General features: G+C 38.7%; 1 protein-coding gene across 3 annotated transcripts in view; it reads left to right on the forward strand.

Annotated features, from left to right (window-relative positions):
- The first annotated feature begins 471 nt into the window (after positions 1-471).
- Positions 472-24,620, forward strand: part of Fgf13 (fibroblast growth factor 13) — a 547,137-nt gene continuing 522,988 nt past the window's right edge. For 2 of the 3 annotated variants that reach the window (XM_029473292.2, XM_029473296.2), the window contains exon 1: positions 24,210-24,296. The gene's annotated coding sequence lies outside the window, so the exon portion shown is untranslated. Of the gene's footprint in view, positions 832-24,209; positions 24,297-24,620 lie in introns of those variants that run through there. The other variant, XM_029473293.2, reaches the window with a different exon arrangement.

The following is a 24,620-nucleotide window of genomic DNA, read 5'->3' on the forward strand; positions in this document are numbered from 1 at the left end:
CCCTTAGAACAATGAATGACAGCTACAAAGTGACTAGACACAAATTCTTCTCATCCTTTCATCCCTGGCTTGGCACAAGGGTGATGCCAGTCTTAAATCTGACCAAGGTGTGGATTTAATCTGCAAAACCTGCTGAACGCTTGTGTGCCTGTGTTGTTTATGGGAGCTAGAAAAGAAAGTGAAAGGGCTGCCAGTTTCTCCATTTTTCCCCTCTGAAGTCACCTATGTATCACGTTTCTGCCGTAATGCAGGGGAAAGCCCACTACCAGTACAGCAACACTTTCCTTTCCAGAAGATCCTCCTCCTCTGGAGAGAGTGAGAAAGTGAGACAGGACCATCTCACCAAAATCTGTGAGCTTTACTCCACCTCGCCGCTTTGGTGCCTTCGCCTTGACAGAGCCTTGGTCCAGTAAGATGATCTGCCCACAGCTGGTCTCCTACACTTAGAACAAATTGGAAGCAGAAGAACTTGGGGAAGGAATTTGGTTTCACTAAAAATAGCTGCAATATAGACCCTGTGACTTACCACTCCTCAGAACAGTCGGATATGAACAGAGCAGGGTCCACTGGCCACTGAAAATCTTCTGCATTTGTTTTTCTTGCTTGAAGCCCTTAAAGCCAAGGGGAACTTTAGGACTTGGGGGTACTTTGGCCCTGATGCAGACTCTTGAAAACCTCAGAAACGCATGGTGACGATATGACCAAGAATCTTCCTGGCCTCGGGAGTGCATGACCGTTGGCAATAATAGAAACCAGGCCCTTTAAGCTTTGGTTCATGGTGGGACCTTCTTTGTTCCTCACCACCAGGCCCGTTGCATCTCCACTTCTAAGGTAGGTGAAACCAAAATCACCCGGGGAAATGCTTCAGGAATTGGGGTCCTGTTGTGTAACACAGGCCCAAGTTTCCTCTGTCTGGGACAGGGAGACAAATGTCAGGGCAGGACAGAACCTACAAATGAAAAGTCTGTGCTCCGAAAACACCCACAATGCCATGATAGCATGTGGGAATTAATTCTTTTCTTTTCACCTTCCCACCACAAAAACAAATGATTAGTCAGCAAGAAAACACAAACTGATCAACTTAACTTTCTCTCAATGTCTGTACCCAGATCTGCTTTATTCCGACTACTTTCATTGTCTCTCTTCTCCCACTACTGGGTGAATTTGAATTTGTCCTAGGACATTGTTTATCTATATTCACCTTCTCTGCTATGTAACAGCGCAATATAATCTAGAATAGACCAGAAATGGATCCCTATAGTTCAAGAAGTCTGTTGGAAAGATTCATTAGAACTAAGATTCACAAAATACTTGATTGGATTATATTTCCTTCCTGAAATGCTGCTGTTAAGACAGATTTCTAGTTTCTAGATTGTACAGAGCAATGGGCCTTGAGGAAGGAGTGGGAACTGAAGGGGAACTGGGAATTTTTGGATGAGAGGTTAGGAGCCGCTGGAAAAAAATTATCAGTTTTGCTAATAAAAGGCTCAGGTTGGCTTTTCAGCATTGTGCTAAGCAAACTCCTCGGCTAGATCCTTACTTGCCAACAATGATGTTTTCATAGAAATGAAGATATGCTTTTATAAGAGATACACTTTCTTTAAATGAAAATGACACTCTTAAAATACCACAAATCTTGTGTCAAAAACCCTCCTGACTCAGAATTGCCTTTGTTTACTTTTACAAACAAATTAGACAAATACTTAAACATTGTATGTGTCCTCTCCACATCTATTCTTTTTGCCTTCTATCTTTAAGATAGACACGTGTCCAAATAACAAATATGAAATTTTGACCTCACAAAAATCATCCTAAATGTTATATAATCTGATCCTCATTAAAGCATGAGTCACAATAAATGACTATCTGGTCTACCTGTGCTATTGCTTCACCTTTTCCTGCAACCTCAAAATGACCACATTATCCAGGTTCAGCCTTCTGCTTAGTATCACATCTTACTAACACTTTTTACTTTCATTCAGTATCATCTGGAGGCTCATTTCCTGTGTTGTAAGACTAGGTGAAACTTGAACATTCATAGTTATTTTTCCCTTGTTACTTTTAGTGCAGCCATATGGCATTACTACCACTAGGCACAAAATCATGTAGTATTTTATTAAAGTTGTCAAGGGTTTGCATTTACCATAGGCATGTATTTTATGGAAATGCTATGGAGAACATAAAGTCTTTTTCTTTCACTGAACAAGGAGATTTACTGCAAGTTACTTACAAATATTACCCTTATGCCTAGTACTTTGAACAAGTGCATCTAATAATCAAAGTCCTGTGTACAAAACCAACGTTTCACAAATGTATCCATCAGTAAAGAAATGGGTCCCCAATTCAATCATTAACAATTACCAGGCTGACTGTTCAGAAACCACCTGGGAACATTCTTTATAACTTTAAAATCTGGGCTACATCCCTGGAAATTTTGACTCAGAAGGTCTGGGGTAGTGCTCTCGAAGTGGAATTTTCAGCAAACAACCCTGGTAATTCTGATGCAACACTCGATTTGGGAAGCTCTGGAAAGGTACAGTTCTACTATGATTGTCTTGTTTGTTTAAATGTATCAATGATTTCCATTGTTTTAGAATCAAGTTAAAGTTCCTTACCTTGGTATTTGTAGAATTCCTTGTCTACTTTTGCAATCTTGTTTGTTATCATTGTCTTTACTAACTCTAAAAGCCCTATCAAATTGAGTTAGATACTGTTTTCCATTCTGCTTTCATGCCTGGTCTGTTTCGCCCTGCTATTGTCTTTGATTCCTGTGTCTTTTCTCACTTCTCTGCATCCCCATATATATATATACGTAATTTCTTATGGTCTATACTGTAGTGTATATAAGAGTGATATGGAGGACTTTTTAAAACATGCTAACTCTTAGATCTCATTTCTTGGAATTCTGAGTTAGTAGAGTTGGAGTTTTTAAATACCCCAGGAAATCTGATATTGACCTCATGTTCAGAGACACTGAATCTAACTCAAACACCATCTCTTTACCAGATCAGAAAGCAAAATATTGCATTTTTTCTCATTTGTGGTTGCTAAATTTATTCAGCTACATAATATATTTATATGCAATGGAAGTAGGGGGAAGGCCGTCTGTGGAGATAAAGAGGAATCATGGGAAGAGGAGAAGATGGGAGGGTAGGAAATAAATATGGTCATAACACTTCATATGCTTCTATGAAAATATATTTATGAAACCTATCACTATGTAAAATAAATAAAATAAAGGTAATAGAATTTCAATGTAAAAAGTATAAGTTTAAAATCAGACCAAAACCAAGCAAGCAAGCAAACAAACAAACAAACAAAAACAGGACCTTTTTTTTTTCAAGAGCCCAAGCTTCATTGGAAAAGATATCACAACCCATTTTGCCTCTGGAAATACCTTAAGCATGAGAGTACAATGTGTCCACCATCCCATCATGGGCATGATAACAATTAATTCTGTCTTAAGGGCACAAGGTTTGACTGAGAGAGTAAAGTGCTTGCTGTGCAAGCATGAGGAAGACCTGGGTTTGGTTGCTCAGAACCTATATGTGTAAAATGATGAGTGTGGTGGCACATGTCTCTAATGCTGCCCAGTGCTGTGAGATAAGACAAGAGGATCCCTGGGACTCACTGGTCAGCAAATCTAGCCGCATTTAATAAGAGACCTTTCTAGTAAAGAGCAATAGAAAAGAGACACTTGACATTGAAGTCTGGCCTCCTTGTGTTGAAGTGTTCACCTATAACACACATTCATATGCCATGCACATAAAATAATAATAATAATAATAAAATTATTATATCTTTCTGTCATAGGTAGAACATCATACAATGTAGCTTTATTTCATCTAGGATGCAAGTATATGAAGCAGATCTCTTAAATCTGAAATTTGTGTACAGATATGGGGTCTCAGAAGTCTTCTTAAGTTGGACAATTTAATATAGCAATGACTAGTTTCCAGGGTGGTTCTTGGCTTTGGTATGATGGGAAGCACCTGGCATTTCTAAATACAGTTCTTCTGCCATACGGGAGAGATGATCACAATGCCAGAGGCTACAGAGGAGGAGCAAGAGGCATCAAGCAATGGTGATCTGAATGAACTTGGAATAGACTTCCTTTCTTTGACATATACAGAGCAGAAACTGCTGTAGAATTGTTCATTGTTGAAATGTGGCTATTTCTTAATTTTAAATCAATATATGTATATTTAAATCATATATATTTAAATCAATATATAATGTATGTATATAATAAAATACAACTATAAAATGCTTAACTATATTACTAGTTTAATATGCATTCTTCTACATTTTTATTCTCCTAGAATTGTAGCAAACATATATAATTTGCATATGTGCACAAATGCCTATGCTTACCTGTCAAATTACAATTTATACAGAAATTATATAGTCAGTCACACTTTTCTGTATCACACTCTTCTTGCCTTTCATTAGTGATGTGACCTTAGGTTCTCTAGGGGTTTATTTTGTTCATCTAGAAAATGAGAATAATAGTACCCATCTCATAGTGTTATGAAGATTCAGTGTCTTGGAAATAGAAACCAAAACTAGGTACTCTCCTGTAATCCCAGAAGATGGGTAGCAGATACAAGAGGATTGTAATATCAAGGATAGCTTCAATTACATAGTTCTAAGCTAGGCTAGACTACATAAAGTACTCAACATTTAGTTAAATCAGTATTTGCTACTGTTCTTCTATTATTCCCATTCAACAAAACCTACAAATCACCTACAATTGTTTAATTTGATTCTTTATTGCTTAGGCAACACTTTGTTATATAGATGAAAATAAGTTATCCAAGCAATTACTTTTGTGGGCATTCATTTTACTTCCACATTTTCCTAATAGAAGGCAAAAATCACAATAAAATCTTGATTATATAGATTTACATGCTGCCATTTTTCTTAGTCTGAAATAGATTCCCAAGAATAAAATAACTGGGTTGAAAAATGAACGTTGCTTTTAATTCCTACAGAGTTGCCCCATTGCTTTCTTTTTTTTTAATTTTTAATATTTTTTATTGCATATTTTCCTCAATTACATTTCCAAAAGTCCCCCATACCGCCCCCCACTTCCCTACCCACCCATTCCCATTCTTTTGGCCCTGGCATTCCCCTATATTGGGGCATATAAAGTTTGCAAGTCCAATGGGCCTCTCTTTCCAGTGATGGCTGACTAGGCCATCTTTCGATACATATGCAGCTAGAGACAAGAGCTCCGGGGTACTGGTTAGTTCATCATGTTGTTCCAACTATAGGGTTGCAGATCCCTTTAGCTCCTTGGGTACTTTCTCTAGATTCTCCAATGGGAGCTCTGTGATACATCCAATAGCTGACTGTGAGCATACAATCCTATGTTTGCTAGGCACTGGCATAGTCTCACAAGAGACAGCTATATTTGGGTCCTTTCAGCAAAATCTTGCTGGTGTATGCAATGGTGTCAGCGTTTAGAAGCTGATTATGGGATGGATCCCTGGATATGGCAGTCTCTAGATGGTCCATCCTTTCATCACAGCTCCAAACTTTGTCTCTGTAACTCCTTCCATGGGTGTTTAGTTCCCAATTCTAAGAAGGGGCATATTGTCCACATTTTGGTCTTCATTCTTCTTGAGTTTCATGCGTTTAGCAAATTGTATCTTATATCTTGGGTATCCTAAGTTTTGGGCTAATATCCACTTATCAGTGATTACATATTGTGTGAGTTCCTTTGTGATTGTGTTACGTCAGTCAAGATGATGCCCTCCAGGTCCATCCATTTGGCTAGGAATTTCATAAATTCATTCTTATTAATAGGTGAGTAGTACTCCATTGTGTAAATGTACCATAATTTCTGTATCCATTCCTCTGTTGAGGGACATCTGGGTTCTTTCCAGCTTCTGGCTATTATAAATAGGGCTGCTATGAACATAGTGGAGCATGTGTCCTTCTTAACGGTTGGGACATTTTCTGGATATATGCCCAGGAGAGGTATTGCTGGATCCTCCGGTAGTACTAGGTCCAATTTTCTGAGGAACCGCCAAACTGATTTCCAGAGTGGTTGTACAAGCTTGCAATCCCACCAACAATGGAGGAGTGTTCCTCTTTCTCCACATCCTCGCCAGCATCTGCTGTCACCTGAATTTTTGATCTTAGCCATTCTGACTGGTGTGAGGTGGAATCTCAGAGTTGTTTTGATTTGCATTTCCCTGATGATTAAGGATGTTGAACATTTTTTCAGGTGCTTCTCTGCCATTCGGTATTCCTCAGGTGAGAATTCTTTGTTCAGTTCTGAGCCCCATTTTTTAATGGGGTTATTTGACTTTCTGGAGTCCACCTTCTTGAGTTCTTTATATATATTGGATATTAGTCCCTTATCTGATTTAGGATAGGTAAAGATCCTTTCCCAATCTGTTGGTGGTTTTTTTTGTCTTATTGATGGTGTCTTTTGCCTTGCAGAAGCTTTGTAGTTTCATGAGGTCCCACTTGTCAATTCTCGATCTTACAGCACAAGCCATTGCTGTTCTATTCAAGAATTATTCCCCTGTTCCCATATCTTCAAGGCTTTTCCCCACTTTCTCCTCTATAAGTTTCAGTGTCTCTGGTTTTATGTGAAGTTAATTGATACACTTAGACTTGACCTTAGTACAAGGAGATAGGAATGGATCGATTCGCATTCTTCTACATGTTAACAACCAGTTGTGCCAGCACCATTTGTTGAAAATGCTGTCTTTCTTCCACTGGATGTTTTTACCTCCCTTGTCGAAGATCAAGTGACCATAGGTGTGTGCGTTCATTTATGGATCTTCAATTCTATTCCATTGGTCTATTTGTCTGTTACTATAACAGTACCACACAGTTTTTATCACAATTGCTCTGTAGTAAAGCTTTAGGTCAGGCATGGTGATTCCACCAGAGGTTCTTTTATCCTTGAAAAGAGTTTTTGCTATCCTAGGTTTTTTGTTATTCCAGATGAATTTGCAGATTGCACTTTCTAATTCGTTGAAGAATTGATTTGGAATTTTGATGGGGATTGCATTGAATCTGTAGATTGCTTTTTGCAGGATAGCCATTTTTACAATGTTGATCCTGCCAATCCATGAGCATGGGAGATCTTTCCATCTTCTGAGATCTTCTATAATTTCTTTCTTCAGAGACTTGAAGTTTTTATTATACAGATCTTTCACTTCCTTAGTTAGAGTCATGCCAAGATATTTTATATTATTTGTGACTATTGAGAAGGGTGTTGTTTCCCTAATTTCTTTCTCAGCCTGTTTATTCTTTGTGTAGAGAAAGGCCATTGATTTGTTTGAGTTAATTTTATATCCAGCTACTTCACCGAAGCTGTTTATCAGGTTTAGGAGTTCTCTGGTGGAATTTTTAGGGTCACTTATATATACTATCATATCATCTGCAAAGAGTGATATTTTGACTTCATCTTTTCCAATTTGTATCCCTTTGATCTCCTTTTGTTGTCGAATTGCTCTGGCTAGGACTTCAAGTACAATGTTGAATAGGTATGGAGAAAGTGGACAGCCTTGTCTAGTCCCTGATTTTAGAGGGATTGCTTCAAGCTTCTCACCATTTACTTTGATGTTGGCTACTGGTTTGCTGTAGATTGCTTTTATCATGTTTAGGTATGGGCCTTGAATTCCTGATCTTTCCAAGACTTTTATCATGAATGGGTGTTGGATCTTGTCAAATGCTTTTTCCACATCTAACGAGATGACCATGTGGTTTTTGTCTTTGAGTTTGTTTATATACTAGATTACGTTGATGGATTTCCATATATTGAACCATCCCTGCATCCCTGGGATGAAACCTACTTGGTCAGGATGGATGATTGTTTTGATGTGTTCTTGGATTCGGTTAGCAAGAACTTTATTGAGGATTTTTGCATCAATATTCATAAGGGATATTGGTCTGAAGTTTTCTATCTTTGTTGTGTCTTTTTGTGGTTTAGGTATCAGAGTAATTGTGGCTTCATAGAATGAGTTGGGTAGAGTACCTTCTGTTTCTATTTTGTGGAATAGTTTGTGAAGAACTAGGATTAGATCTTCTTTGAAGGTCTGATAGATCTCTGCACTAAACCCATCTGGTCCTGGGCTTTTTTTGGTTGGGAGACTATTAATGACTGCTTCTATTTCTTTGGGGGATATAGGGCTGTTTAGATCATTAAGCTGCTCTTGATTCTTCTTTGGTACCTGGTATCTGTGTAGGAAGTTCTCCATTTCATCCAGGTTCTCCAGTTTTGTTGAGTATAGCCTTTGGTAGAAGGATCTGATGGTGTTTTGGATGTCTTCAGGATCTGTTGTTATGTCTCCTTTTTCATTTCTGATTTTGTTAATTAGAATGCTTTCCCTGTGCACTCTTGTGAGTCTGGCTAAGGGTTTATCTGTCTTGTTGATTTTCTCAAAGAACCAGCTCCTTGATTGGTTGATTCTTTGAATAGTTCTTCTTGTTTCCACTTGGTTGATTTCGCCCCTGAGTTTGATTATTTCCTGTCATCTACTCCTCTTGGGTGAATTTGCTTCCTTTTGTTCTAGTGCTTTTAGGTGTGTTGTCAAGCTGCTAATGTGTGCTCTCTCTAGTTTCTTTTTGGAGGCACTCAGAGCTACGAGTTTTCCTCTTAGAAATGCTTTCATTGCGTCCCATAAGTTTGGGTATGTTGTGGCTTCATTTTCATTGAACTCTAAAAAGTCCTTAATTTCTTTCTTTATTCCTTCCTTGACCAAGGTATCATTGAGAAGAGTGTTGTTCAGTTTCCACGTGAATGTTGGCTTTCTATTATTTATGTTTTTATTGAAGATCAGCCTTAGTCCATGGTGATCTGATAGGATGCATGGGACAATTTCAATATTTTTGTATCTGTTGAGGCATGTTTTGTGACCAATTATGTGGTCAATTTTGGAGAAGGTACCATGAGGTGCTGAGAAGAAGGTATATCCTTTTGTTTTAGGATAGAATGTTCTGTAGATATCTGCCAGATCCATTTGATTCATAACTTCTGTTAGTTTCACTGTGTCCCTGTTTAGTTTCTGTTTCCATGATCTGTCCATTGGTGAAAGTGGTGTGTTGAAGTCTCCCACTATTATTGTATGAGGTGCAATGTGTGCTTTTAGATTTACTAAAGTTTCTTTAATGAATGTGGCTGCCTTTGTATTTGGAGCATAGATATTCAGGATTGATAGTTCCTCTTGGAGGATTTTACCTTTGATATGTATGAAGTGCCCCTCCCTGTCTTTTTTGATGACTTTGGGTTGGAAGTCAATCTTATCAGATATTAGAATGGCTACTCCAGCTTGTTTCTTCATACCATTTGCTTGGAAATTTGTTTTCCAGCCTTTCATTCAGAGGTAGTGTCTATCTTTTTCTCTGAGATGAGTTTCCTGTAAGCAGCAAAATGTTGGGTCTTATTTGTGTAGCCAGTTTGTTAGTCTATGTCTTTTTATCGGGGAGTTGAATCCATTGATATTAAGAGATATTAAGGAAAAGTAATTGTTGTTTCCTGTTATTTTTGTTGTTAAAGTTGGCATTCTGTTCTTGTGGCTGTCTTCTTTTAGGTTTGTGGAGGGATTGCCTTCTTATTGTTTCTAGGGCGTGGTTCCCATCCTTGTATTGGTTTTTTTCTGTTATTATCCTTTGAAGGGCTGGATTCGTGGAGAGATAATGTGTGAATTTGGTTTTGTTGTGGAATACTTTGGTTTCTCCATCTATGTTAAGTGAGAGTTTGGCTGGGTATAGTAGCCTGGGCTTTAATTTGTGTTCTTTTAGTGTTTGTATAACATCTGTCCAGGCCCTTCTGGCTTTCATAGTCTCTGGTGAAAAATCTGGTGTAATTCAGATAGGCTTGCCTTTATATGTTACTTGGCCTTTTTCTCTTACTGCTTTTAGTATTCTATCTTTATTTAGTGCATTTGTTGTTCTGATTATTATGAATCGGGAGGTATTTCTTTTCTGGTCCAGTCTATTTGGAGTTCTGTAGGCTTCTTGTATGTTCATGGGCATCTCTTTCTTTAGATTTGGGAAGTTTTCTTCTATAATTTTGTTGAAGATGTTTGCTGGTCCTTTGGGTTGAAAATCTTCATTCTCATCCACTCCTATTATCCGAAGTTTTGGTCTTCTCATTTTGTCCTGTATTTCTTGGATGTTTTGAGTTAGGATCTTTTTGTGTTTTACATTTTCCTTGATTGTTGTGCCGATGTTCTCTATGGAATCTTCTGCACCTGAGATTCTCTCTTCTATCTCTTGTATTCTGTTGCTGATGCTCGTATCTATGGTTTCAGATTTCTTTCCTAGGGTTTCTATCTCCTGTGTTGCCTCATTTTGGGTTTTCTTTATTGTGTCTACTTCCCTTTTTAGGTCTAGTATGGTTTTGTTCATTTCCATCATCTGTTTGTATGTGTTTTCCTGTTTTTCTTTAAGGACTTCTACCTGTTTGATTGTATTATCCTGTTTTTCTTTAAGGACTTGTAACTCTTTAGCCATGTTCTCCTGTAATTCTTTAAGTGAGTTATTAAAGTCCTTCTTGATATCCTCTACCATCATCATGAGATATGCTTTTAGATCCGGGTCTAGCTTATCGGGTGTGTTGGGGTGCCCGGGACTGGGCAAAGTGGGAGTGCTGGGTTCTGATGATGGTGAGTGGCCTTGGTTTCTGTTAGTAAGATTATTACGTTTACCTTTCGCCATCTGGTAATCTCTGGGGTTAGTTGTTATCTTTGTCACTGTTTAAAGATTGGAGCAGACTCTGTGTTCCACTCACCAGAAGTCTCAAAATCCTGTGGCGGGTGTCATGGGTAGCTGGCGTGTGTCAGTTGACTCTGAGCTCTAGCTACCCCGGTGCTGGTCAGACCGGATGAGGCTTTTGGCCCTACTCAGGCTGGTTTTCTGCTTCCCTAACTAATGCAGTCTCAGGTCCCGCGCGCAATTGGATTGGAGCAGAAGCTGTGTTCCACTCACCAGAAGTCTTAAGATCCTGTGGCAGGTGTTGTGGGTAGCTGGCGAGTGTCAGCTGACCCTGTGCCCTAGCTACCCAGGTGCTGGTCTGACCGGAAGAGCGCCCCATTGCTTTCTTAAAAGCACATAATAAATTTACAGTTGCACTAGCAATGCAGTATACTTTATGCTGCAATACTACTATGTTGACTTCACAGTGCTTTATATATATATATATATATATATATATATATATATATATGTGTGTGTGTGTGTGTGTGTGTGTGTGTGTGTGTGTGCATGTATGTGTATATACCATGTGTGTGTGTGTAAATTAACCAAACTCAGAAGAAGGATTATGCCCTGAGTCTAGAGGTACAGAGAGTTGTGAGTTGTTATGTGGGTTCTGTCAACTAAACCTGGGCCTTCTACAATATGAAAAAACAGAAAGCACTCTTAACCACTGAGCCATCTCTCTACTCCCCTTATAACCTGTTGTAAATGTCATTGGTCTTATATGTAAAGTAAGTTGGTGATTTACTGTCCCTGGTTTAAGTGCCTTATCAATTTGACTTCTTTAGGGGAGAAATTTACTTATTTAAAGCTGCAGCTTCTCCTCCTCCTATGCCTCTCAATTTGTAGGTGATTCTTGTATTTTTCCTTGTAAGCCCACCCTTTATCACTCTAAACTCCTCATGTCTTTTCTAGGTATAGCTATGTTTACCAAGTCTTGTTAATCTGTTTGAATTGTGGTGATTTTACCCAAATTCTTAAAAACTGTATGTTGTAAAATGACTTTTATAACTTCTCAGTCAGCTTGAGGAATTGGTTAAGAGGCTCTTTCCATTGCGTGGTAATAGACATTACAGAATTTTTGTTATTCTTTAATTTTTTCTTTACCTCTATATAATTTTTATTTTAGGTAAATATAGTCTCATTTGTTTCAAGTTAATAGCTAATTGCATGCATATTTTCTTTCCAATACATCTTTGTGAACTGAAATGAAATACCAACTTCTCTTATGCTTTAAATGACTTAAACGATTGTATTTGTATAATTGTGCATAATTGGCTTTGTTCTTAAATCGCTTTGTCAATTACATATGTGCTGCTGTCATTTCATTTGATCAAAGTAACTTTAGAGCATATTCTATGTCTAGAAAGTATTTTTTCTTTCCCTCCCTTCCTCCCCCTCTCTTATTTTTCATGCTTATTCTAGGGCATTTATTCTTACATATAAGTATTAAAATATATTATATGAATATCCTCTTTTTCTACAGCAAAAAACTACATTGGGGATTTAAATTGGAATTTGAATATATAATATTGACATTGAGAAAATTGAAGTCTCATATCAACTCCTCTGGTTCATTCACTCATTTTGTTAGGATTTGTTTTTTGTTTTTTTTTTTTTTCACATTGACTTGATGCTTTTCTCATTAAATTTATTCCAATATTATATAGGATATTTTCATCACTGTGAATATAATTTTATTCCATTTTCATTTCAGTGTTTATTACTTGAATAGAGACACACTATATTGTGTGTTTGCAAGTGCATGTTAAACAATTTTATATTCTTCCACCTGCCAAATTCTCTGAGTCACTTGCATTGATTTTTGATTTTTAGTTTTATAAATAAAACATTAACAGATGAAGATATCAGTATAGTTATTGATGTTTATATTAGTTCCTTTTGGTATTTTTTATTAGCTAGAAACTTCAAGACAGTGATGACTTATAATAGGGATATGAAGCATGCTTTTCTAGTTCTGATTTTATTTGATTGGGTTAGTGCTTTCCCATTTGTGATTATATTTGGCTTCCATTTTTTGGTAAACTGTACTATTTCAAGATAAGTTAATCATATTTAACTGATAAACATATTAGGAGTGTAGCTAAATATTATCAAATGACTTTTAAGGCTATATTAATATCACCATTTATATTATTTTTTTCTTTGATGCAAGTAATTGATGCCATAACTTAAGTTTACGAGTTACTGAACCTCTGTCACATTTCCAAATTTAATAGTATATATAGCTAGTAATTTTTATGAAACAAACCAGTAAAACCCTCAATGGTGTAAATTGACACATACATAATTTAATTTACTATTTATGGGTCTTTTGTTGGTCAGGGTCTGCTTGTTCTGGTCTGAGTTCATGTAAGTGACTCTAATTGTCACTGTAGGTCTGTCTGGCTCTGTTGCTACAGACCATAGTGCTTAGTACTACTTTTTTTCTAAGAAAACTCTCATTTTTCTATTAATCAAATCAAGAAATCATGGAGCTAGTCTCAGGGTGACTGCAGGGATACAAGAAGGAAGGAGAGTATGGCTAAGGCCTCTTAAGGCCTACATTGAGAAGAGTCACAATTCCACCTCATTTTATTCTTCATGTCAAATCACTTGGCTTATTCCAAAATTGAGGTACAGGAAATGAATACCTGAAAGAAAATTCTGAATCAAGGGAAAGGTGACATATACCACATTCTAAGTGGTCATAATGTCACTTTATTGAAAGACACTGCTTTGAATTTAAAATGTCATCATGTATATCCAAAAGTCTCCTTTCACATTTTAAGGCTTGTAAGTATTTTTTTTAATCTGATTTCCAAGACAGTTATCTTCTCATTGGTTTTTCTCAAAGAACAACCTTAAACTATTTTATTAATTCTACAATTTTTGTAATTTCCTTTCTTATTTCTTTCTCATTAAATTTGCGATTCTTTCCAAAAGACAAATACTTTCTCTTCTCATATTTGTTTGTCAATGCTATAAGAATATATAGGGTTTTTTTTTCCTGAGAAAAGCCTTTTCTGTGCCATCTATATTTTGGAATAAAGTGATTAATTTTTATTTTTTTCAGGTTGTTTGAAATTTTACTTTGAATTTCCTGGCATTTTATGAGTATATTTCTAACATTCTGTGAGCTTACTTTTACATAATTTCAATACTATAGCTGTCGGACTCAGAGAACCCATTTGCCACTTTTTGTTTTGCTATATTCTCTGCTTCATCACTTTCTTTGAGATCTGTCTTCAAAGTCTCTTACATTGTTTACCCTCATAATTCTCATTTTTGCCTTTGTGCTCTTTATTTTCTGCTGTGTGTTGTCTTCCTGGTCACTATTTAGGATCTCAACCACAGTTGTCTTCTTGTATAGTTAATCTACTAAACTGTTGATTTGGTAAATCTTATATTTGAGGTACCAGAAAGTCTATTTTATGCTACTGTTGAACCATTACATATATTTCATTACTGGCAATGATGGGGCGTTACAAGTTAGGACGTATCTGTCCTTTCACAAAACTAATTAAACTCTTTTGTTTATAGCTTATTAAAGTTGTCTCATGGTCAAGGGGTCAGGTACTCAAGTTGTAATAGGGCTCTCACTTGGTAGAAAACTAAATTCTGAGGGGAAGAGCCTTCTCTCTAGGTTTATAGTGTCCCTATCTGTTGTTTTGATTCATTCCTCCATATCTTCTTGAAGTTTTATGTATGGCAGCAGGAATATGGGTGTGATATTTTGTTTAGTTTCTGGTCTTCTTTTGTGAGGTTTTTATAGTGCAGGATCAGTGATTCACTTTGTCTTTAACAGAGTAAGAAAGACAGCAATTCTTGTGCCAAGACTCTTACAACATACAGGACAGAACTCATATTTAGCTGCTTCCCATAAGCTTCAATAAGTCTTTTGCTCGGGAAAGGTGAGTACTATGCAGTTTGCAATGAGAAACACTGTAAGCTAATGTTCTCATTTTCCTAGAGTCTTCTCACACAGTAGACTCTACTTATACTGTGTCACAAGGAAATGCTTTATAGTAATATGGGACTGGTGGTGAGATTCAGGATGGAAAACCATAATAGTTTGAATACAGTTGTAAAAATAATCACTAGAATATTATGAGTTGGACCAGCAACATGGTTCAGCAAGTAGATACATTAGCTGCTAAGCATTGTTACCTGTGTTTGATCCAGAATCTCTGTAAAAAGAGGGAATTGACTCTAACAAGTTGTTTTCTGGTGTCCACATGAATGTGATGCCTTGAATATTGATGCCTGTGCACACATATCACATGCACAATGCATACCCCACATCCATACCCACCCCCATACAAATGCATACATGCATACACTAAATAAATCTAATAAAAGTAAAAGTATAGTACAATGCTAAGAGGTTTACTATATTTTAGTTTTAATATATTTCTTTTAAAAGGAGGTACGAGGAGAGTGAAAATACAGAAGATTCATGCTAGGGAATCAGAAAAATGTCTTTAATCACTACAACTTGAATTCTTGCAGAAAACAAGAAAACAAAAATTTGTTAGAATTGTGTAAAGTTGTTAGTTTTAGTTACATAAAGTTAATAGGAAGCAGAAACTAAGAGATTTCTGTTCATTCATGGTGTCTAACCATTCATAGCACCTTAAGAATATCGATTCTGCTTTACTCTGTTCATCTAAAATTTCAGTTGCTCTCAGTAACCAGTCTAACCTATATGGACAAAATTTCAAAAAAAGAAATTGTACCCTCTAACTTGAGCCTTCTTCAAAGGTGATTAAGTAGAACTTTATTGAATATGAAAAGTTTGGAATGTTTATGGGCCAGAGCCAAATTTCAGTTTATCTTGGGCTATCTTTAGCCTCCTACAGAGCCATCCCTTGCCCACTTCTGTGTCTGACCTAATACAGTAATAGATGAAAACCTTTTGGAATGTATTAACTTAATAAAACCAGATTCCAGCAACTAAAATGCTTGGAGTATCACTCAATAGAGTTTGAATGCTATGGCTGTGGTTTTTCTTCATTGCTGTTACTAACTACTGAATATTTCAGCCAATGTATATTAAAAAGTGCCTTGATTTATGGCATACTTTGTTCTGTTACTACAGAAATTTTATGAAGCTGCTTCTATATTGTAACCTGGAATTTTGGATGAATTAAATATATATTCCCCAGGCCATGGTAACTCATATTTGTGTCTTTTGAGGCAAAAGTAGTTTCACCTAAACACCTAGAATACAAGGAAGAGACTTCTGGGAAATGTAGTCCTTACCCATAAGAGAAAGTGCTAAGGATAGGTAAGTTCATAATGTAATAAGTAAAGTCATTCAGATGATGTACTAGGCATGCATGCAGTCTACCAGCCCAATATCTCTGAAATAAAAACAAAGAAGAGAGGCTAAAGTTATAGGAGTATCTAAGGGAGCCACTGGAAAGGACTCCTCTGCGTTAATGTGGGGCTCAGAAATGTTATCTCTGCTAACAATAAATCCAAAGCATCACTCCTTATTGATGGATTCTTCCAGAGTCTTCTATCTGATGGAGATCAGAGATTTCTTGAAAATGTCAGCATAGCATAGGCTTTTGAAACAAAAAATTATCTGAGGTGAAGTCCTAATACCTAATTCAATATCAATGATAACATGAGCAGATAAATTGCCTTTTCTTAGTTCTTTCTCTCTTTTCTTTCTCTCTTCCTTCCTTCCTTCCTTCCTTCCTTCCTTCCTTCCTTCCTTCCTTCCTTCCTCCCTCCCTCCCTCCCTCCCTCCCTCCCTCCCTCCCTCCCTTCCTTCCTTCCTTCCTTCCTTCCTTCCTTCCCTTTTTCTTTCTTAGAGATAGGTCTTACAATATAGCAGTGTCTTGCCTGGAACTTGCTATACAGACCAAGCTTGCTTCTATTATATATTCATGGGCCTAAAAGCAAAGAACTAACCAACTGCGACACCAAAAGTATTAGTTCAAACAAAACATTTCTTTCTAAAAGTTGACTATCTTGTCTAGGTTATTACAGTAGTGGAGCAGTGGCTGGCAAAAAATGACTAGGTTACAAGTACTTTCAAATGAAGAAAAGTATAGATAAAATTTTCTTGTTATTATTGACCCAGATTGATTTTTTCATATTTCAGTATTTGTTCATTTATTCTTTCTTAAAAATGTATACCACTTGAATATGATCTTTGTGATAGGCATAAAACTAGACACCTAAATGTAATACTGTAGAAAAGTTTTCAAGGAACTACCCAAAAGGGAAGCCTCAGTCCAAATATTTGAGAACGCTGATCTCATAAATCAGACATGTCCAACTTGTGATCCACAGGCCACATATCTACGCTGATAGCTATGATCATGGCCCAACAAATTTGTAGATGGCAATATCATATCACAATGCTGAAAAGTTGGACACCTCTGACAATCTTTGAGAAGAAAAGAAAGATTTCTAACAAAGATTGGGGCTATAAGACAGAATTTGAGAGAAGCAGGGAGAAATGTCAGAGGCTGAATTCCATAAAAAAAAAAAAATGTGGCAACCCACCTTGAAGTTTGTAGTGGGATATTTTCCTCAGGAATCAAGACCTGGGAAAGGAAAAGTGAGAAGGCATGACTGAGCAGAGTAAGTAGTTGAACTTTGAAGAAGGACAACCACACCCTTTGCTAAGAAGGCATGGATCAATGGGGTCTGTGAGAGTGTGAACGTTAGACCAGAACTCAGTTATGCAATGTGGATTCTCACATGGAGGCCATGACTTCTGGCTAAGCAGCTCTGCAAATGAGGCAACCCTGGCAGAAGTGACAGTTTAAGGATGCTCACTGACCTCAATCCATACACCTGTCCATGAGCACTTTCATGGAAGTGGAATGTGGATAGCATATCTCTGTGTCAACCATTCTGCGGTAGAACCTGGCATTGACACAATGCAATAGCCTGTAGGTCCTAAGAGCTCTGCTCTGGTTTCAGGGCTTGGATTTCTCTGCATGAAACTTTCAGAGGTGCTGGTTATTTCGTGATAATTGCAGAACACGTCAATTTATAGAGAGGAGGGAGCAAGAAAATTTGAAAGCAAAGACTTGGGCCATCGCCCTGGATAAGCCTCTTACTGGTTGTGTGTGTATAAGTTGCTTGGCCTTTCTGAATTTGCTCCATGATCTGAAGAATGAGACTGATGATAGTATCACATTATTTCTTTGAGTATAAAAATGGCATAACATGAATAAATATTTAGTATAGGCAAGAGACTTAGTGGTTCTGTGAACAGCATAATGAAGATGGGATCTTTATTATGCCTTTTATTATGTGATAGGAATTGTGTTAGGCCTTGTTAGAAGAGGCATCTGGGAGTTTACCCTGAAGAGTTATGCAGAGTCCTTATCATCTCTGGGCATCTTTGTCAAAGAAGTGAAGATATAGCTAAACATCAATCTGCTAACAACTAAATATTAGAACCAAGATTTTTTTCAAGGAAAGAAATTTCTTTTTTTTACCATTGTCAGAATAATTACTAAAGTAAAAACAAGGACAGGATCTGAAAAACTTTGGAAAGCTGACCTGGGTCAAAGTGTTTTGCCTGTTGTGTGCTGAGAAATGATGGCAAAGTCTGTTGCTTGACTGTGTTTTTTAGAGACTTATTTATTTTTATATGCTTGACTGATTTGCCCATAGGTGTATGTACCATACACATGCCTGGTGTCCACAGAAGTCAAAAGAGAATGATACTCTGTAACTGGAGATAGAATAGTTGTGATCTGCCATGTGAGTGCTGGGAATAAAACTCAGGTCCTCTTGAAGAGCAGCCAGTGTTCTTAACCTCCCAGTCTTTGCTCCAGGTCCATCTGAATGTTGATAAAGTGGTTATGACAGACTTTAGAATGTAAACCACGCTGTGAGATAAAGGCCAATATTGATCATTCATTCCTCTTTGTCATAGGCAATTCTGAGCGCCGTGGAATGATGAGCATTCTTGATGGACAGCTCATGCTTCTGGTGACATCTATTGTTTTGAAATGTGAAATGATAGGGGTTCTTGATGGACAGCCCTTGCTACCCAGTGATAGCCATTGTTTTGTAGTGTGACTGAATCTTTGAACAAACTCTATCTCAATAATTTCCTCTTCCCTGAACAATCAAGAGACAAAACACTTAAAGATGCCAATTTCTCACAAGCATTCTGATTTGGAAAATTATAATGGTCTAAATGCTCAGTTTTACATGAGGCAGAAAATCACATATCTGCTTGCTGTGGGTTGTGACGATCTTAATGTTAAGCAACTGATGGATAAATTATTGACATCTCCTTGTTTTACATATGTCATTCACTTTTAAAATCCAGTTTGAGCCATAGCTGACAAACAGAAAAAAAAAATCCTGGGACCAATGTAATCTAGGGTTCTCATTTCCTTTAATAAGAATTTGTGTAACAAAGCACCCCAAAGCTGAATATCTTTAAACGATAACCATTTTTAGCATAATTGTGTGGATTAAGAATCTGGATAGAGTACAGAAAGAGATGGCTCATTTCTGACTCTTGAAATCTATAAATTTTAACTTGACTGTTTGGCAGAAAGCTAAGATGGTCTGACATGGGCCATATAGCTAGGACCTTGGTAATTGCCATCACCTGTGTTCCTTCATGTTCTTTCACATGATCCCTTCCTATGGCCAGCTTGGGTATCTTCATTTGTTTTCTGTTGCTGTGATAAAACACTGACCAAAACCACCTTGGGGAGGGCTTATTTGGCCTTCAGGGCAAGAACTCAAGGCATGATTCTGGAGAGAGGAACTGAAACAGACTGTAAAGAAATCGTGCTTAGTGCCTTGCTCCCCTTGGCTTGCTCAGCTACCTAGCTCTCTGTCTTTGTCTCTTTTCTTTCCTTTCTTCCCCCTTTTTTTCCCCATGAAACAGCCTTTCTGTCTGTATAACAGTTCTGGCTATCCTGGAAATTGCTCTGTAGACCAGGCTGGTCTTGAACTCATAGAGATATACCTGTATCTCCCTCCCTGGTGCTGTCTGGCTTCAACTACCTTTTTCTCTCATTATATATTTATTCACTTTACATCCTGATCATAGTCCCCCTCTCCCTTCTCTCCTCCCATCCTCACTCTCATACTCCTCCCCCATCCCTCTTCCCCTTCTTTTCAGAGAATGGGAGGCCCGCATGGGAACCAAACCATCCTGGCCCATCAAGTTGCAGTAGGACTAATTGTGTCCTGTTCAACTACCTTTCTTAAACAACCTCAGCACCTCTAACTAGAGATTATACAACCCATACTAGACTCTCACACATAAATTAGCATTCATTAAAATGTTCTACAGACACCAGCATGGACCAGTCTGATGGAGAAAATTCTTTAATTGAGATTCCCTCTTCACAGGTATTACCTAGTTTTGTGTCATGTTGACAAAAAGTAATTATGACATTGGGCTTCTTCACATCATGGATGTAAGGATACCCAGTGTCTTACATGGTAGCTGGATTTCCCCCAAGAGAAAGTTCTTCCAGATCTTTTAAAGGCTTTACCAGGACCTGACACAGCATAACTTCTACCACGTTCTATTGCTCAAAGCACAAAGACAGCTTGGATTCAATTAACTGTGTATTAGATGTTAACTATATATTATGAAGTGTATGAACTTCGAGGTGTGTAAGAACTTGTGAGTTTCTATTACAGCATCCATATTACTCAACCTTGCATTACTATCATGAAACATTTGAGGCTTCTAACTCCATAAAGGTAAAAAAGAAAGGCTTATTCAGCTCAGTTTTGGAAAACTGAAAGTTCAAATGTCAAGATGAAAACCCTCACTCGGAAGAAGTGATTCATGGCTGCTTGGCATGACAATGGCAGGACTGAGTATCAGGGCAAGAGGGTCACATCATGCACATCATGGTGGAAATGAGGGTGTATATGTGAGTATTGAACTCCTTACCTGGTGAAATAGAAAGTCAGATAGGCAGATTTTGCTTTTTCAACCCACTCTGTAGTGGGTCATACATATGCCTGTGATGACTATCCTCTTCATTTTTTAATAGCACTACCCTAAAGACCAAGTCTTTGGCTATATAGTAGACACTAAGGAGATACTTAGATTATATGTAAACTACAAAAATAGCTAAAATCAACAACAATAAAACTACTTAATTTGAATCACAAGTCCTTGGGCCAAGAATTTGAAAAGGATCCCATTGAATAGTTCTCTACTGAAATGGTCTCTCACAAGAAATGCAGCCAGATGTGAGATGAAGTTGATATTATCTAATAATATGGATTGTATATCTAAGATTCAGATCTTGTTTGACTTGCCAGCAATGCAAGTTGTTGTCAGGGAGTTGAGCATGAACCATCAGCTTGAGAGCCTAGTAATAAATTCTCTGGGGTGGTTACACTTCATATATGATGGTGGTGTGATAGGCCATCAGGTGGGCTAGGCCTGTCTGATAATTTCCAGTTTACTCTAAAATTAAGAAAGCATCACTTCATTACAATGAACTTATGCGCCCTCAGGTGCATGTGGATTTAAGGCCAGTATGTGATTCACAGTGAGACCTTGCCTCAAAACAAAAGAAAGCAAGGCAGACCAAATCTTTTGGTGGTCTGCATATGTACTGGAGGGACCACCTTCTGATCATCCTAGCATAGATGTCAGAGCCTGTTTCAGCTGATCATTTTGCTTACCAAGTACTGGACACTGGAGGCTGGAGTATGGGTTCATTGGAGCCAGTGCTAATGACATTTTCATGTTAAACATGTCAGAGGAGATAAAAATGGAGCAGACCCATTTCCTTTACCAATGTGGCTGGGTATAATCCCCCTAGCAGAGTCAGAAAGTTTATTTGGATACCATTGCTTGGCTGTTCACTTGAGTAGTCATATTTCTTGGTGTTTGGCACTAAAGCTCTTATGATGACCATTGATCTGTCTCAACACAGGCACACACCACTACAGTGTTTTTGCATGAGGTGTCTATTTTCTGTATGTTCTTACTATTTCTTTTGCAGGATGGTTTCCAGTGAGGGAACACAATTTTACTGACTTGTACTCACAGATAAGCAGGCTTCATTCACTCTCCCATGCAGACATCTCTCTACATCACCTCAATAGTATCAGCTAACCTAGATTTCACCCTGGGTTTGCTATGCTTACTGTTTTATTGTCTTTTAAGGAAGAGTTATACCTAGCTTCCAGCTGGATGTTAGTCTTGCTGACTATAGAGCTGTGGATAGAGATTATTGGTAAAGACAGAGAACCCTCTAAAATCACAATGTCGTTACACTGTTGGAGCTTACCAGGAAGACATAGACAAAACAAATGGTATGGGTACACAGGAGTCGACTAGCACACACACACACACACACACACTCACACACACACACACACACACACACACACACACACACACACACACACACACACACACCAGGACAGCAGGACAGGGTGGGAGTGTGGTGGGATGTGTGTGTGTATGTGTGTGTGTGTGTGTTTGTTTGTTTAGGGAGGTTGACAAACACTTAGAAGTTTGTGCTTTGAAGAAATGTCCAGGGAAAGTGTTTCCCCTGCTGTAAGAGGCTAAGGGTAGCACTGTCAGATGGTGTGCTAAAGAATAAGTTTGGGGTGAGAGGTAGATACACCCGGATTCTTACCCAGGCTCCACAAATAAGCAGGCCTGTGACCTTTTTGAAAATTCCGTAGTGTAGAGCTAGTTAGACATGGTGTTTTACGTCTGTCACCTTAGTACCCGGGAGTACAAGGCAAGTGTGAGCTCCACTGTGAGACCTGGTTTTAAAGAAAAATCATTTAATCACTCCAAGGCCTGATTTCCTCATTTGAAAATGGAAGTAATAATACTAACACTTACTAGGGGGGGGATGGGAAGTTTCAATAAGACACTGATGCAGTTACTGAGCACAATTGCTTCGCACAGTCTAGGAACGTAAAAGAATGGTAGCTATTATTGGGTATAGATTACATAAGAACAGTTGTTTAAAAATTGTTTTTCTCCTGTTTTTTTTTTCTCCAAACACACATTCAACCATTTAAATTTCTGTCTTTTGAAGGGACATTCCTTCTTTATCAGAATATTAATATTAATTAATGGTCTAACCTTGGGTTGGGTAATTACATTGTATCATCAAGCTCCAGGTTATTAGATATTATTTGCAAGAAAAGAAGGCCTACAGTTCCTCTCAGACTGAGCATGGAGGCTGCAAATTGAGTTTAGAGGATTACTGACCTTTAGACCCTGGCTGGTAGCAGGGGCAGCCCACACTCCTGGCCTTGAAAGCCACAGCAGGCTCTTGTAATTGAGTTACTGCCTGGGATTCAGTAGGACTAATCCATCTATATGATTTCTTCGCCTGGTTTAATATCATTAACAAAACCAAATTAAGGAGAGGGTGGAAGTGTGGTGGGATGAAGTGAATGGCTTTTCTGCTTGGGGCTCACCAGTACATCTCTATTGTTAGGATACAATGATTTTTTTTTTCTTCTGTTTTTCGAGACAGGGTTTCTCTGTGTAGCCCAGCTGTCCTGGAACATATATTTTGATGACTGGGTTGAGGGCTCTGTGAACTAAGCCATGCCCTCAGCCTCTTTACTCCTTAACAGCAGCCAATCGGTCCCCACTGACAGAAAGGACAGTGTGGGGGGAAAGGTTTGCAAACATCCAGGCACTGATTGCTGAGCTCCTCATTACTCCTTTTCTAGTCCTTGACTTCTTCTTTGCCTTATATCCCATATATAACTTCTGGTTTTGGAGCCGTTTTTTCTTCTAGTTCTAACTCTCAGGGATCTTTCATGGATTGTCACAAGTGTAGCCTGGGAGACAAGCCATCCTACTTATTCTTCTACTGCACCTAGAGACTTGTCCCACTTCACTTTACAGAAGGTTGGCTAACCTGAGCAGTGGGGACTACAGCCCAGGGAGAAGGGCCTGCGTATGGTGCAGGTGGGAAGCAGCAAGCACTAGGTCAGTTTCACTCTCTGCCCTATTGGCAAGCCAGATCCCTTTTCTCCCTTCTTGGAGAACCAATCTGTCTCAACTTGGACGGGTGGCCAGAGGTGAAGAGGCACAGACTCCAGGACAGATCTCACCGCAGTTGCCAACAGCGGAGTCCCCAAAGTGTAGGTGGCAACCAGTGCAGCCAGAAAGGCAAGCACTGGAAGTCTAGGGAGTAAGGAGGGTGGAGATTAGGGACTCCTGGCTTCGTTGTTCACCGCGGATCAAGAGAGCCTGCTGTGGCAGCACTGGAGGACCTTGCCTGTCCGGGGAAATAGGGAACACCCCGCTGACAAGATCGCCCGCACTTCGCTAGGCTGCCAAGCTTTTGCAAGGCGGCAGCTGACGTCTGCGCGCCCCTGCCGAGCTCTGTTTTTACTACAGCCGGCAGGCGGCTTTGTGGGGCCCCGCCCTCGCCGGCTGCCCCCCCCGCCCCCCGCCCCCCGCGTGCCCACACCTTGTCGTTTATATAGAACGCACCCCAGTGCCGATTCCTGCCTCTCTGGGATCAGAGAGTTCTTTGCCCGGAGAGTGGCAGCGAGGGAGCAGGCGAGCTCCGAGGGGGTGTGGGTGTAGGGAGAGAGAACAGGTAAGGGTTTTCGCTTCCCGCTCCTCTGCGGGCCAGCAACTCCGGGCCCCTCTTTTGGCCAAAAGACAGGAATCTGAAAACGGATTAAATAGAAAGGAGCGAACCTCCCTTTCCGAATCCCCGCGGGCGAGAAGCTGCGCGGCTCTGCGGTGTAACAGGCTCACACGTTGCTCATCACATGTTCAAACATTTCCCTTTCGGGGAGGCTCGTTATTTTTAAGTGAATATTTTCGTCTTTGTTTTGATTTTTTTAAAAAACCTTCCTCGGTGTTTTATTTTGATTGAGTTGGCGGCTCAGCAGATTGGGAGAGGCGGGGAAAAGCT

Source organism: Mus caroli, unplaced genomic scaffold (genome assembly GCF_978045245.1).
Source record: "Mus caroli unplaced genomic scaffold, Mus_caroli_1 scaffold_5, whole genome shotgun sequence".
Classification (NCBI taxonomy): domain Eukaryota; kingdom Metazoa; phylum Chordata; class Mammalia; order Rodentia; family Muridae; genus Mus; species Mus caroli.